This window comes from Falco cherrug, chromosome 2 (assembly GCF_023634085.1).
Source record: "Falco cherrug isolate bFalChe1 chromosome 2, bFalChe1.pri, whole genome shotgun sequence".
In the NCBI taxonomy this organism is placed as follows: Eukaryota; Metazoa; Chordata; class Aves; order Falconiformes; family Falconidae; genus Falco; species Falco cherrug.
In genome coordinates, this window is record NC_073698.1 from 1,434,798 (window position 1) to 1,448,125 (window position 13,328).

General features: G+C 43.2%; 1 protein-coding gene across 2 annotated transcripts in view; it reads left to right on the forward strand.

The window, feature by feature from the left end:
- The window catches only part of RAB6A (RAB6A, member RAS oncogene family), a 66,884-nt gene that overhangs the window by 25,947 nt on the left and 27,609 nt on the right, over positions 1–13,328 (forward strand). The window lies entirely within an intron of this gene.

A 13,328-nucleotide genomic window follows, 5' to 3' on the forward strand; every position in this document is an offset into this window, starting at 1 on the left:
CTTGCTATCAAAGGTCATGTGTTACTGTTGACACAGGATTCTTTCCAGTTGAAGTCTGAGCTTGTTGAACCAGAGCTGGTGGTTTCCTTAGCCAGGGATATAAGAAGCTGGGACTGAAGAGCTAATGTTGCTTAAGCTTCTGCTTTTGTATTAATGCCAGCATTCAAACAGTACAGGCCCTGCTGGCCATGGCTGTTAGCAAGACCCTGGGAAAAAAATACTTTCTAGGTCAGAAAAATGCATCAACTTCAATTTCCTTCTGTCTTGGATGAAGTATTGTGTTATAAGCAGGGCCTCATTGCTTCTGTCAGGAAAACAGCACTGTGTACATGCTATTCTAAGGTACCCGAAGAAAAGAATGAATGAAAATTAATGAGCTTTTCAGGCTAACATATATTTTCATAGTCATCTTTTTTATAAGGCAGTTACTGAAGTGTTAATCATTTGATTACTGGTTGTTGTAGATAAGGGAGTAATTGGTCCCTTTCTGTAAATTATGGAAATGCTTGACAGGAAAGAGCAGTTGGCCAGGCAGCAGGCATGAAAACTCGTGTTTGTGTGGGTTATTGCCTGGAGAGATTGACTGGAACTAAACCCTCTTTGCTCTGATGACATCTGGGTTGTGAGAAAATTATATTTCCTATTTTCTTCTCTGTAGCAAGGGCATGTCTTCCAGCAAGGTCTCAAATGCTTGTGAAACTTGCATAACTCTGGACATGGCTTGAAATGTGTACTCATCAATTTTTCTTAGAAACCATAAAATAATTAGTCTTTGGCTATGGCCAAGGAGAGGAGTTCCTTCTTTGCCTCCTGCGTGACAGACAGCGTTAGTGATGTCTACTGTTTGAAGACTTCGCTGAGACTTAAGGAGCTGCAAATCTCACTGATTTCCTGGGGTTGTAACAAATACAGATACAGCAGATATTTTTGCTGTAACTCTTTAGAATCCTTTAGGAAAATCATATTACACCCTCTGTCTCTGAAAGGAAAAGCATTGAGTGAACAATGTTGTGAAACATGAAAAAAAGATGCAATAATCCCACATACTCAGTGTTTAAAATGGTGCTACTGTGAAAATGGACTTGCTTTTTTTCATTGTGTCCCTGTTATTGTAGCATGTGAGAATAAGCTGCAGATGATATCACGCATTCACATAATAGCTTTATGTGTGCTCATCTGCTAGGTAGGTGTCATTCCTTGTTATATCATGTTAGTTCACTCGACTCTGTTGCTTCCCTTCCTGCTGTTCTGCACCAGACAGTCATAAATATTCATGCACTCTTCCTACCATCCATTTAGGCTTGTATACCTAGCTTATGGTCTGTTCTAGTTTGTTATACGCAGGCTTTTTTTAACACTGGAGTGCTGAAGGCTGTCTAGTGAGCTAAAGGGCTGGTGTCACAGTTCCTGGTTTGTGAAGGTGCTGGGAACTGTTGAGATACTGAGGTTTTAAAATGCTCTGCTCGGAAATTCTTCTATTGCAATGAGTTGACTCAGTTTCATGGCGCTTGATTGTTACATGGAAAAATGGAAATTTCTTCAGCAGCAAAATTCTGGCCACACTGTTTCTTATTAATTGTAATAATGGGTAAAGCTTGGTTTTGCATCTTAAGCAGGTGCTCAGCTATGATAAAACTGGCTCAGCTTGCCTTGAAAAGTCCACTTTGGAGAGAATCTTTGCAAGTACTAAGGGAATCAATTTTACTATGAGAAAATAGGTAACTTTTTTCAGTATCTTTCAGTACTTTAAAAAACTTGGAGTTCTGTAAAGAGGGGAGGGGAGAGAGTGTGTTTCTGAGGCCAGCTACTGTCTTGGTCATGGAATCATAGTCATAGAACAGTTTGGGCTGGAAGGGACCTTCAAGACCAGCCAGTCCCACCCCCTGCCAGGGGCAGGGCCCCCTCCCCCCAGCCCAGGCTGCTCCCAGCCCCGTCCAGCCTGGCCTTGAGCCCTGCCAGGGATGGGGCACCCACAGCTGCTCTGGGCAGCCTGGGCCAGCGCCTCGCCGCCCTCACGGGGAAGGGTTTCTTCCTCATGTCCAACCTAAATCTCCCCTCTCTCAGCTTCAAGCCATTCCCCCCTGTCCCACCACTCCCTGCCCTTGCCCAAAGCCCCTCCCCAGCTTTCCTGTCGGCCCCTCCAGGCACTGGCAGCTGCTCTAAGGTCTCCCCGCAGCCTTCTCCTCCCCAGGCTGCACAGCCCCAGCTCTCCCAGCCTGTCCCTGCAGCAGAGGGGCTCCAGCCCTCTGACCAGCTCCGTGGCCTCCTCTGGGCCCGCTCCAACAGGTCCGTGTCCTTCTGATGCTGAGGACCCCCGAGCTGGATGCAGCGCTGTGGGGGGTCTCAGCAGAGGGGCAGAGCCCCCTCCCTCGCCCTGCTGGCCACGCTGCTGGGGATGCAGCCCAGGGCACGGGCGGCTTTCTGGGCTGTGAGCGCACATTGCCGGGTCATGTCCAGCTTTTCATCCCCCAGCACCCCCAAGCCCTTCTTGGCAGGGCTGCTCTCCATCCATTCTCTCTCCAGCCTGCATTTGTACTTGGGATCGCCCTGACCCATGTGCAAGACCTTGCACTTGGCCTTGTTGAACTTCATGAGGTTGCCATGGGCCACCTCTCCAGCCTGTCAGCGTCTGGATGGCATCCCTTCCCTCCAGCGTGTCAGCTGCACCTCACGGCTTGGTGGTGTGGGAAACATGCTGAGGTGCCCTCGATCCCACTGTCTGTGCTGCCAGCAAGGATGCTGAATAGCACCAGTCCCAGTAAGGACCCCTGAGGAGCGCCAGTTGTCACTGGTCTCCACTTGGACATTGAACCATTGATTGCAACTTCTTGAGTGCAACTATCCAGCCCGTTCCTTATCCACAGAGTAGTCCGTCCATCTCTCCAGTTTAGAGGCAAGGATGTCATGTGGGGCAGTGTCAAATGGTTTGTGGAAGCCCAGGCAGATGACATCATTTGCTCTTCCCTCGTCCACTGTCATAGAAGGCCACCACACTTGTCAAGCGTGATTTGCCCTTGGTGAAGCCATGTTGGCTGTCACCAATCACCTTATTTTCCACATGTGTTAGTATATGTTTCCCAGAGGGTCTGCTCCATGATCTTTGTGGGCATAGAGGTGAGACTGACCAGCCTGTGGTTTCCTGGATCATCTTTATTTCCCTTATTGAAAATGGGGTTAGGCTTCCCCTTTCCTGTTTCATTTCACTGGGCCATTGGTCAGATGCTGTATCTCGTTAAATTCCTCACCACTTTGTGTAGAGCCCTTGCTCTCAGTTTTCTTTGTCTGGGAAGGTGTTAAAATGTGTATTTAAAAAAACCAAAAGAGGTTAATTTGTAAGAGGGTCAACCAGGCCCCTGTAGTACCTCAGCCTGAACAGGGGCTGGATGATGAGCAGCACATCTGAACCTGAGCCAGAGGGTTGGGCATTGATATTAATTAATTCTCTGAATTTGAGACTTCAAAGTTTGTAAAAGTGTTAAGATTCTATGTGATGTCCAAAACTATGGCCTGGGTTGAAAACAAAAAAATAATAGTTGTTATGCTTAAGGATTACCTCAGACTTCCAAAAATTTCTCATGTTTTCCAGTCGATCAATTTTTGTAGTTATTATTTTGTTTGCTTCTAATATAAATTGTCTTTGAGCAACTGTGGCGATGGTTGTGATTTTTATTTCTTACTCTTTTTGTCAACTGGTGGCTAACAGATGTATATAGAAAACATGAAAATGCAAAGCATGCCTTTCCCTGTAGTTCACTAAGGCTAGACAGGCTGCTGTGGAAATGAAGTTGGACTATGGGAATCCTCTGCTGCCAGTTCCTTGGGACTCCACTGTGTTAAAACTTCTGAGAAGAAATAATGCCTGGTCAGTCCGAGCTGTCGCAACAGAATACAATGTGAAATGTTTCTGCCGGTGCTGGAGCCCGCAAAGGTAGATGTGAAAGATGCCTAAGGGTGAGACCTTCAGCTGGGAGGGGTGACGCATGTTTTCAAAGGCACGGGAAGAAGAGGTGGTAGGTAGAGAAAATCCTGACTGACCTTATGCTAGCGAGCTTTAGCATGGGTTTGCCTGTTTTTTACTGTCTTCATCAGTTGCTCTGTTTTAATTTGGGGAGGAAAAGGAAGAGAAGGAGGTGTCAGAGCAGGGTGTCGTTGATGGCAGCTTGAGCTTTCTTCTTTCCTCACCTCCAGCTGTAAGAAGCTACTGAATGGAGAGATGATTTTGTATGAAGGAACACTCTAAGGGAACAGGCTTCTGCTTCCTTTGCATTTGAATCCAAAGGAACCTGTTGTCATGTACCTGCTGACTTGTAACGTTATGGTGCTGGTTTCATGCCTTTTGCAGACTTGTAACTGCTGATAATGATGAACGTAGCGTATGTCCCTGGAATAATTGAATCACATGATAAAAACATCACAGTGTATTTTACAGATGTGTGGATCGAGACAGCTGTGCTAGCAACGTGCAAAGTGTAAGATCTATACCCCAGGAGTGGTAAACCAACTTACCTACTCTGCTTCGTGGGTACAAGCCAGTGAGTCTTAAATTGAGAGCTATAGACTACTGGCATTCCCTGAGGCTAAAGTAATTGATCCAGGACTGTATCTAACGGTTTTCCATAGTGCTTTAAATTAAAGGAGGAAAAAAAAAGCTTTATTGTGGGTGGTGACCTGAAAGGAAATTAAGGGTTGGCAGGGATTCATTGGCCTAAAAAGGTCGGCTACAGTTGTTTGACACTGTTATTGATTGTGTCTGCCTTTCTAGAATTACTTTTTGAGGTAGGATGCCATAAAACCTATGCAAATGAACTGCCAAAAATCCCTTTCTGACCTGGTTGCTCTGTCCTCCTTTCCCCTTACGATCATGTACAAACTGCTGGCCGCTGCCAGCAGCACCTTTGCTGCTCATTTTCACTGTGTGATGATCTGTTGTTTGCAAAGCAACAGTTGGTTTCCTGCGCCACTGCCTACTATTTGGTGTCTGTGGAGGACTCCAAGTGTGAAGGTTTGTGGACTTCAGTTGTCTGCAGCCCCTAGAACCTGCTTTAAGTTCTTGAAGGACATTGCCTTAGGTTTTTTGCATTTTAGAAGCATCCTTATGATGGACCAAAATGTCTGTCGAGCCACCAAAGAAATATATAAATGTGGATGTTTTGCATCAGCAAGTAAGTTACCTGCAGATCTTTACTGGCCCGTAGTTTCTGCGTAGAGCAACGTAGCTGCAAATTTCCTTTGTCAAAGAAGTTGCATCTAAAGTAGAAGTGACAAAGCTGCTGGAAGTGTGTTAAATGGACTCTCTCTTCAGGGTATGCTGCTTGCTCAGGGGCTGCCTGTGCTTCACAGAGTCTGAAGTTGACTGATTTCACTGCAGGTACTTGAATTTCCTTTGCCTGATCTTCATGTGTTTGATCTAGGCTGCAAGCTTTAGTCTATTGTTTGTTCTATTTCAAATGAATACAAAAAATACCATCAATTAAAATCTAGGTGAGTCCCCTCTTCTCTGGGATGAATGAAATAAAGTATATTTGAAGTAGAAAATGATGGAACATTGCTTCAATTACTAAAATTATTTAAACCAAAACAAAACTCTTGCCTTGTTTTTCTGGGTCTTGTTTGTTTCCTTGCAACTCTCTGGATAGTCTACATCAACTTCCAAAACAGAATCTTAAATTCCCTCTTTTTAAGGAGGAATTTGCTTAAAGGAGCAGATCTGTTTAGTAGGACAAGAGTGTAATTTGTAACCTAGGCTGGGAATAAGCTATCTTAAAAGAGGCTATTTGAACTGTTTTGTTTGTACATAAAGAAGCCATTGCTGCTTTAGTATAATGCAAGAACCACTGAAGTAGCACGAAAGACACTTGCACAATTTTTGTAGTGTTAACAGTACAAAATGGTCTTATTTCCTAGAATTAATGAGGGCAGCCGTTCCATTTCAGCGATCAGGCTGGGAGGGCATCCTTCAGCCAGCTTTATCCTGCATAACCAAAACAGCCTTTGAAAACGTCTGATAAATGTGCATTTAATATTGCCCTTTGCTCTTAAAAAAAAAAATAATCTATAGCTGTACATTTTTTAATCAAAAATAACTTTTTCTACCAGACTTCAAAATTCTTGTTGTAAACAAAGCTACTTCCAGTGGGTGGGACCACGGATGTATTTCAAGGTGGTTTATTCTCTGCAGGCTTTCATCTGTTCCTCTGGATTTTTTATTTTTTTTTTTTATTCATCGGGGACTTAGGGATGCAAAGAATTGGCTCATATGGTCCTTTTGGTCTGATCTCATCTGGTGTCTTGCATCAGGAAAGAAAGGGCAGAATAAAAGAGGTTTGACAATAGAGCAGAAGTGGAATCAATGGGGGACGACCCCCCCCCCCCCCCCCAACTTCAGGGTAAAAAATTCTTCAATTGGAGCAAGGAGTCGAGACCACATTAACTTTGCCTTTTACTTCTGCTTTCTGTGACTAGACTTGATGTTATCTTCAGAGTTCCTCAGCTGTGACTGGATAAACTAAATCTTACTGAGAATTTGTTGGATGAATGCAGTCTGCTGGCTCTGTCAGTGTCTTTGGGATAATGAATGAGTTTTGTTTCTTGCTTTGGGGGAACCGGGTGAAATTTCCATAGCTTGACAGTGAAGAGCAGAGGAGGATATTTTTTGTAAGGAAGCTGCTTTAATCATTTTATTACAGCATTTCTGTTTTAAAAGCTCAGACTGACGTACCTAAAAATACAAAATGCAAATCATTTTGTCAACTATGAGCATCCTGCTTTTGGGGCTCCTTTTAAAATAAAAATCTAAAAATGGTTTTCATGTATTCATAATTCAGTATATTGTTCTTAGCAGTGCTTTTTCCTCTTGTTGCCTTGGGTGGTTTTTTTCCACATGTGGACTAGCAAGTTCTCTGATCCTGAGCATTAAATCTTTGCATTTCAGCTACTCTTTTAAGCATCGGGTCTGAAGTATCAGCAAATCTGAGCATGAAACTTGATGTGAGGCTGGTAGTCGAAAGATCTTGAAGCTGTATGTTTCAACAGGACTCCTCGGGTGGTATTGGGTCATCTGTTTTGAGAATTGAGGGCAGAACAGAGTTTGACTTCTCAGTTAAGAAATACTGTTGCTTGTCAGCATGTCAGTTATCGCTGGACAAGCAGTGCTGTGGTGTGTCTAGTAAAGGAAATACAGTGAAGATTCCTTTCTGTGAAAGGAAGTTGCAGTGTCACTGGGATTTATCCTTCAACCAAATCTTAAGGGAGTCTTGCAAAGGGCAAGTGAAATTGTGGGATTACACTGTGATTTATCTGTATGTGTGATGAGAAGGGTTTCTTCCTCTGCTTTAACTTACGCTTTTAACAAGTTGGATCTCTGTTAACCAAATCTGCCTCTCACTGGGAAGAGGTCACGTGGAATTTTTCAGCTTTACAATGAAAAGGATGGATAGATTGATTATTTTTAAGATTATTTTGCTTTTCAGATGTTTCTTCTGTTGGTTTTTTAATATTATTATTGCTGATGCCTTGAAAGTGTTAGTATTTGACAACTGGTACGAACTCAGAGATTTAAGTGTGACTTTGTGACTTTTCTGGAAGAATCCTTGGGCAAAATGTGGTATCTCTGGTATAAAAGGCAAGCACATGCCTAAGAAAATGAAACGGGGATGTAAGGCCTGCTCCTTGTACAGCATACAGTAGAAGTGGCACAATCCCAATTACTTTTCCTTTGTAGGTCACTCTTGACTGTTGCCTGAGCCTTTTGCAGACTCTGCCTTGGCAACAAATGACCTTCTAATCCTGTGCTGGCAGGGAGATGATTTGTATTATCTAATGGGTCTCTTCCATCCCTGGCTCTTGCGTGAGCCTCCCCAGTGACTCGTTACAGCGCACGGCGTGGAGTGCTGCTTGCTGTGCTGCCAGCGGTAGCCAGTAGCACGTATTCTGCACATGCTGGCGCAGAGGAGTTGTTGGTACCCACCATTAATCAGTGTCATTAGTGATGGTTGGCGTTGGACATACAAATCTCCAGTGCGCAGGGCTGCAGAAGTGGGACAAGGCAGCCTTCAAGAACCAGATGAATGACCTTGAAATCTCTCCAGCCGCTGCTGTCGGATCAAAGTTGCTGGAACCATGAGATTAGTGTATTGATTTTATCTTGCAGGTGAATGCTCTTTTGAAATAAGTGCTAGGCAGTGGCTCAAGGCTTCCAGACAAAGAGTATCGATCAGGTTGACTCAATTAGCTGTTAAAGGCAAGGCTTTGAATTTGGGCCCTCATAGCTAATGGCAATTTTGCTGATAGGAACTTCACAAGTTCCTGTCTTTTAACTCGGTTATGTGTCTTGGATACTTTGCTGTTTGCTGCCACTGATTCAGTTGCCGATTTAGGAGGATGTTAGTATTTGGGCATCTACTTGTTTGTGTGCTGAACCAGTGATCAGTCCTTTCCTTTTAGGAGTTTCCGATTTTTATATATCAGAACAACCTACTTCTTCCTGTCCCATAACACATTAAAACACTGTAGCTTATCAGGATTAACGTGGATGAATGCTTCCACTTACTGCCTTGTACAGCAAAACTCCTCTCTCTGCTTTTCCCCTAGCCTCCCAGAAAAAAGCACTGGGCAGGCTCTGCAGTGTGTAATTAATGTGCGCTGTTCAGGTTTGATGGTTAGGAACGTGAGTAGCTAGTTCAGTATGGGAGCCACCTCTAGGTCCAAATTCTTCCAGAGCTGGTATAGCTGAAGAAAAATGTCTGAGCAAGTCAGATAGAAGCTTAACTATTCCTGCTGGAGCTGGCTGCCTTCCCATCCAGGAGTATACGCTGGTAATCTGTGCATTTAAGCAATGATGTCTGAGCTACAGCTGTGTGATTAGGAGCTGGTTAACGTGGACTTTGTTTTCATTAGATGAAAAGCTTGAAGGAGCAGAAAAGTCATCTTATGAAACCCACGCCGCTACTGTTCTTCAGCCACTTAATGACAGAAGAGTTTCCAAACTTGATGTTCAGGTGCACTGTTTGGAACAAATGGTTTCTTTGGTTAATCACTTATTTTTCTTAGCTTCCCTCCGCTTCAAAAAATTCTTGGATGGCTTGCATGTAAATTCCTACAATGGAACACATCTCACAACTCTGTATGCCAAGGAGGGGAGGAGAATCCACTGCCCAGCTGAATAGGTTATGTTAAGAGTTTAATTACCCTCACTGTTAAAGTTGCATGCCTTTTCTCTTAGGACTTTGTTTGGACTATTAGCTGTTAGATCTTCATCTACAGAAAGAAGAGAGGCTGGAGACCACCTTTCCTTGTCACTAAGTTACTTCTCTGCTCTCTGTCACCTTTCAGTCATCCTGTGTAAACTACGCAAGCTGGCTCTTTTTCTTGCCAAAAAGCTCCTTCTCAGCTCCTGAATTGTTTTGAGTTTTTTGTCTCTCTTCCTGTAACGCAGTTGTCGGTGCGTCCAGCAGAGAACCCCCCTTGCTGCTCCAGCCAAAGCTGTACACTGTGGTAAAACCCCATGCGAAGCGTTTCCTCCCCTGCCTTTATTCCTACAAAGATAATGTTAACTTTTTTTTTTTTTTTAATTGTCCCAGCAGCATACTAGAAATATTTTGGCCTAAAGGATGTCGTGTGCTACAGCATTGCTGACTGATGCTGCCCTGGACATATTTTTGTGTTGAAACTTTTTCAAGAGATTAAATTAACCCACTGGCTTAAAAAAACTTGCTAAATGAGACAAGGCTGAGGTCTTGACTGTCTTACTGCTTCCTTTGGTTAGAACCCCCAGATTGCTTACCTAGTTGATTGCAATATGTATTTTAAGCAGCCAGTTGTTATTTTTGTGTATTAGCTTGTGCTGCTTCTTCCTGTTGAGCTTCATTTTCCTCTTGAGGTCAGTTCTGCATTTTTCAAGATTACTTTGAATTCAGATCCTGTCCTCTTATTTGCAATCACTCCCAAATTAATGCCTTCTGTGAATTCGATAAACATACAGCCAGCAGGACGGAATAGAAAGCAAGTGAAAATGTGTAATGGAATGGGTTTCAAACTCTCTTGCAGATCCCAACAGTCAACAAATTGGGGTTTTTTGGGCACTGTTCTTTATTATTGTTATTTTTATTTATTTTTCAAGTCATGCGGAGCGGCTTAGTGCTCTGTTACGACATTCCGAATAAAAACTGCTGTAAAAATAAAACTCGTCCATAAGCCCAGGGGCTGGACTCCAAATGGTAAACTGTGGCTCGGTAGCCCTTCTTTGTTGCTCTGCTAAGGGGTGGTGGTGGTGGGAAGATCAGTATTTCTGCAGGTTGTGGGATGCTAGTTGCACGGTGAGGTTTCCCTTCATAAGGGATTATCCTTACTGGGAATTTAGTTTGTAACTGTTGTGCTAGGCCCGTGATAAATACATGTAGTTTAAGTGCGCCGTGTACTCACAGAATCATGTGACAGTGCTTTAGCTATGACTTGCCCAGGGGCCTGTGCTGTGCCTCCATACGGGAGAAATGTGATCAACCTAATTGACAATAGATTAATTTCTGTGTGTTTCTGTTCTCTCCTCAAGCTCTCTGAAACGGGGCTTATGGCAGCATGGCTTCAACAGGAGAATCAGCACATGCATCCACATCCCTTTAGTGTGCAACAGATGGTATATGAATCCTAAGGTGATTCATCTGGCTATTTTTTGTAGGGCTGGGGATAGTTTGTGCTATTGGCAAGCAGTGCGGTGTGTGTGGGGAGCCTGGGGAGAGGTGAGGTCGCGTTAGCTATAAGGAATGGCTCTTTAAAAGAGGGAATATTTAAAGTCTGAAACCTGCTGGACAAGGTGTCTGTTTATACAATATAAACTTGTGACTTTCTGAAGGAAGATTCACTGACTTAATAATTATAGATACAGTGGGAATTGTGGGCTTTCACTTCTGCCAGGGTTTTAAAAGCAAGTTGGTTTTTGGTTGTGTGTTTGTTGGTTGTTTTTTGTGTGTGTGTTTTTTTTAAGGAGAAATGGGGATGCTTCAGTAGCCATGGTGGAATTAAAACTGTAAGCAGTTGGTATTAATACTAATTTGTTCTGGTGCCTGTTGACATGCTATGTAAAGAAAACCTTGGTCTGTTTGGAGAAGGAATGTCTTAGAACTAAAGGGCATTAAGACACTCTATCCAAATGTTGGTTGAAGGAGATATTTAAATACGAGCAAAGCAGGTGGTGCTGTATTTTCCCCCTCTCTTTGTGAAGTGACTGAAGGTAGGGTAGGGAAGCTCCAGCAATATGAAATAGAAAAATCTGTTCTGATTTTATAGCTTCTAGACAGACTCCGTCCAAGACTTCTCAGAGCATAGTGGGAAGGGAAATGATTTGCCAGAAGACTTCAGTGTTCTTCAGGGGTTGTGACTTACCAAAGCAAATTATTTCATGGGTTTGATTACATCCCCTTGCCACCTCTAAAGAGTTAAATTTGTCCCTTTGCATATCAATGGCCGTGTGAGGAAAAGCTAGCTTGTTTATGGTGCCGCAAATCCATTACAGGGATTTATAGCATGTGCTGCAGTGGGAAGGTATTGGATTTGCTCATCTCTGTCTCTTGAGGATTGTTGCTGGGTCTGTAGTGAAACTCTCCTCATCTCGCAGCCTGTGGCTTTTTGTCCAGCACCAGCTTGTGCTATTGTTCAACACATCTGTGGGGCCCAGGGACAGATTTGAATAAGGGATTCAGGAATCCTACCCATCTGAGATGTGTTCCTTCCGAAAACCTACTGCCTGAAGGGAATGTTTACCTTTGTGTAGGCAGCTTTTTAACTTTGTAGGAAACCTGGCTGGTGTCTATGAACAAGAAAAATTTGCACAGGAATTCAGGTTTTGACCTGGCAAATTCTTTTTCTCAAAGGTTGTCTACTGGATTCCTGTTAGCTTAGGACTTGAGTTAACTGAAGTTTGCAGATAGATGAAAGTGCTGCTTAAGTACTTACTTAAGTATTGGAGATTTTGTTGAAAGTTTTGTAGTAAGATTTAAAAAAAAAACACCAAACAAACAGAAAACAACCAAAAACCCAGAAACCTACCTCAAAACCCCACCCCCAAAATCTTGGCTTAAATTCCCCTGCTGTCTTGATGGTCAGCCTTGTAGAGAACTAACATCTCTGGAAACTTATTTGAAGAACACAAGCTTTGACTTGTGCACATCTGTCAGCCTTCTGTCTGTACCTGTGATGTCTGATGGCGAACATAAGGCATACAGCTCTTCTCCCCTGCCAGTGGGAGATGGCAAAGTCCAGCTGCGACGAGGTTAGAAGGAAACAACAGGAGGTGATGTATTCTTGAGTAACTTCAGTTGTTTCCTAAATAATTTGCCTACAATTAAGAGTATTTAAACATACTGAAATGAGGCAGGTTGAGATGTTCCAGTTCCTGCACCTTGCTGGTTCCCTCCAGGTGAAGATGGCACAGAGTAGGAAAGTGGTGTCCACTGACAACAAAAGCTGTCTTTGTCCCAGCTCAGCTGTATGATTGATCTGACAGGAGTAGAAGGTCAATGTTGTGATGATTGTTTTAAAATGAACCTCATAATACTTGTCTTTTAAGAAAAATGAGATTACAAGGTATTCTGATACATGGCTGGAATGTTATGGTACGTGCAGTTTATGTAGATCTCAGGTATGAAATGAGGATCTTGACGTACTGATGTAGTTTGACATAGGTTGTGATTCAGTGTGGCCAAGATGAGTTGCAATTACAGAGGAGCTGCAGCATCACAAATGGCTGCATGTGAAAAAGGCTTTGCCTGTGTCAGTGTGACTGTCAGGTGTGCCCGCACAGGCTGCAGTGACACCTTCTGATGGCAGTGCCAACTGACTCCCTAATGCTGAACAGCCAAGTGAATATACCAGTCACGAAGCTGCAACCGTCGCTGGAGTGGATAATGGCATTTTTAACAGCGTATGAGCCTGCTTATTCAAGAAGGTATAGCGAATATATTATCAAAGGAAGGGTGAGGTTAATGGAATAATAAGGCCTGCAGGCGTTGTGGGCAGATGGTAAACAAGCCTCTCAACAATGATGCTCTTCAATCTTGTGCTATGTGATACTACAGCAGGGACTGCCATTTATGTGACAAGTACAAAGAGTGTGACATTGAGGAGATGCACAGTGAGATGTATTTTAAAGTGACATAGCTACCTTGTTTCATGAGCAAGAAGAGCTGTCTTGTTAGTAATAACTTATTGTAGGGGTTGTCAGGCCTATTACATTACTTAGTTCAACTAAGATTTCTGAACAACTTGGTAGAACCGGGAACAATCAAATTATTTCAATTTTCGTCTCAAATCACAAATGTTTAAGCATAAAACTGATG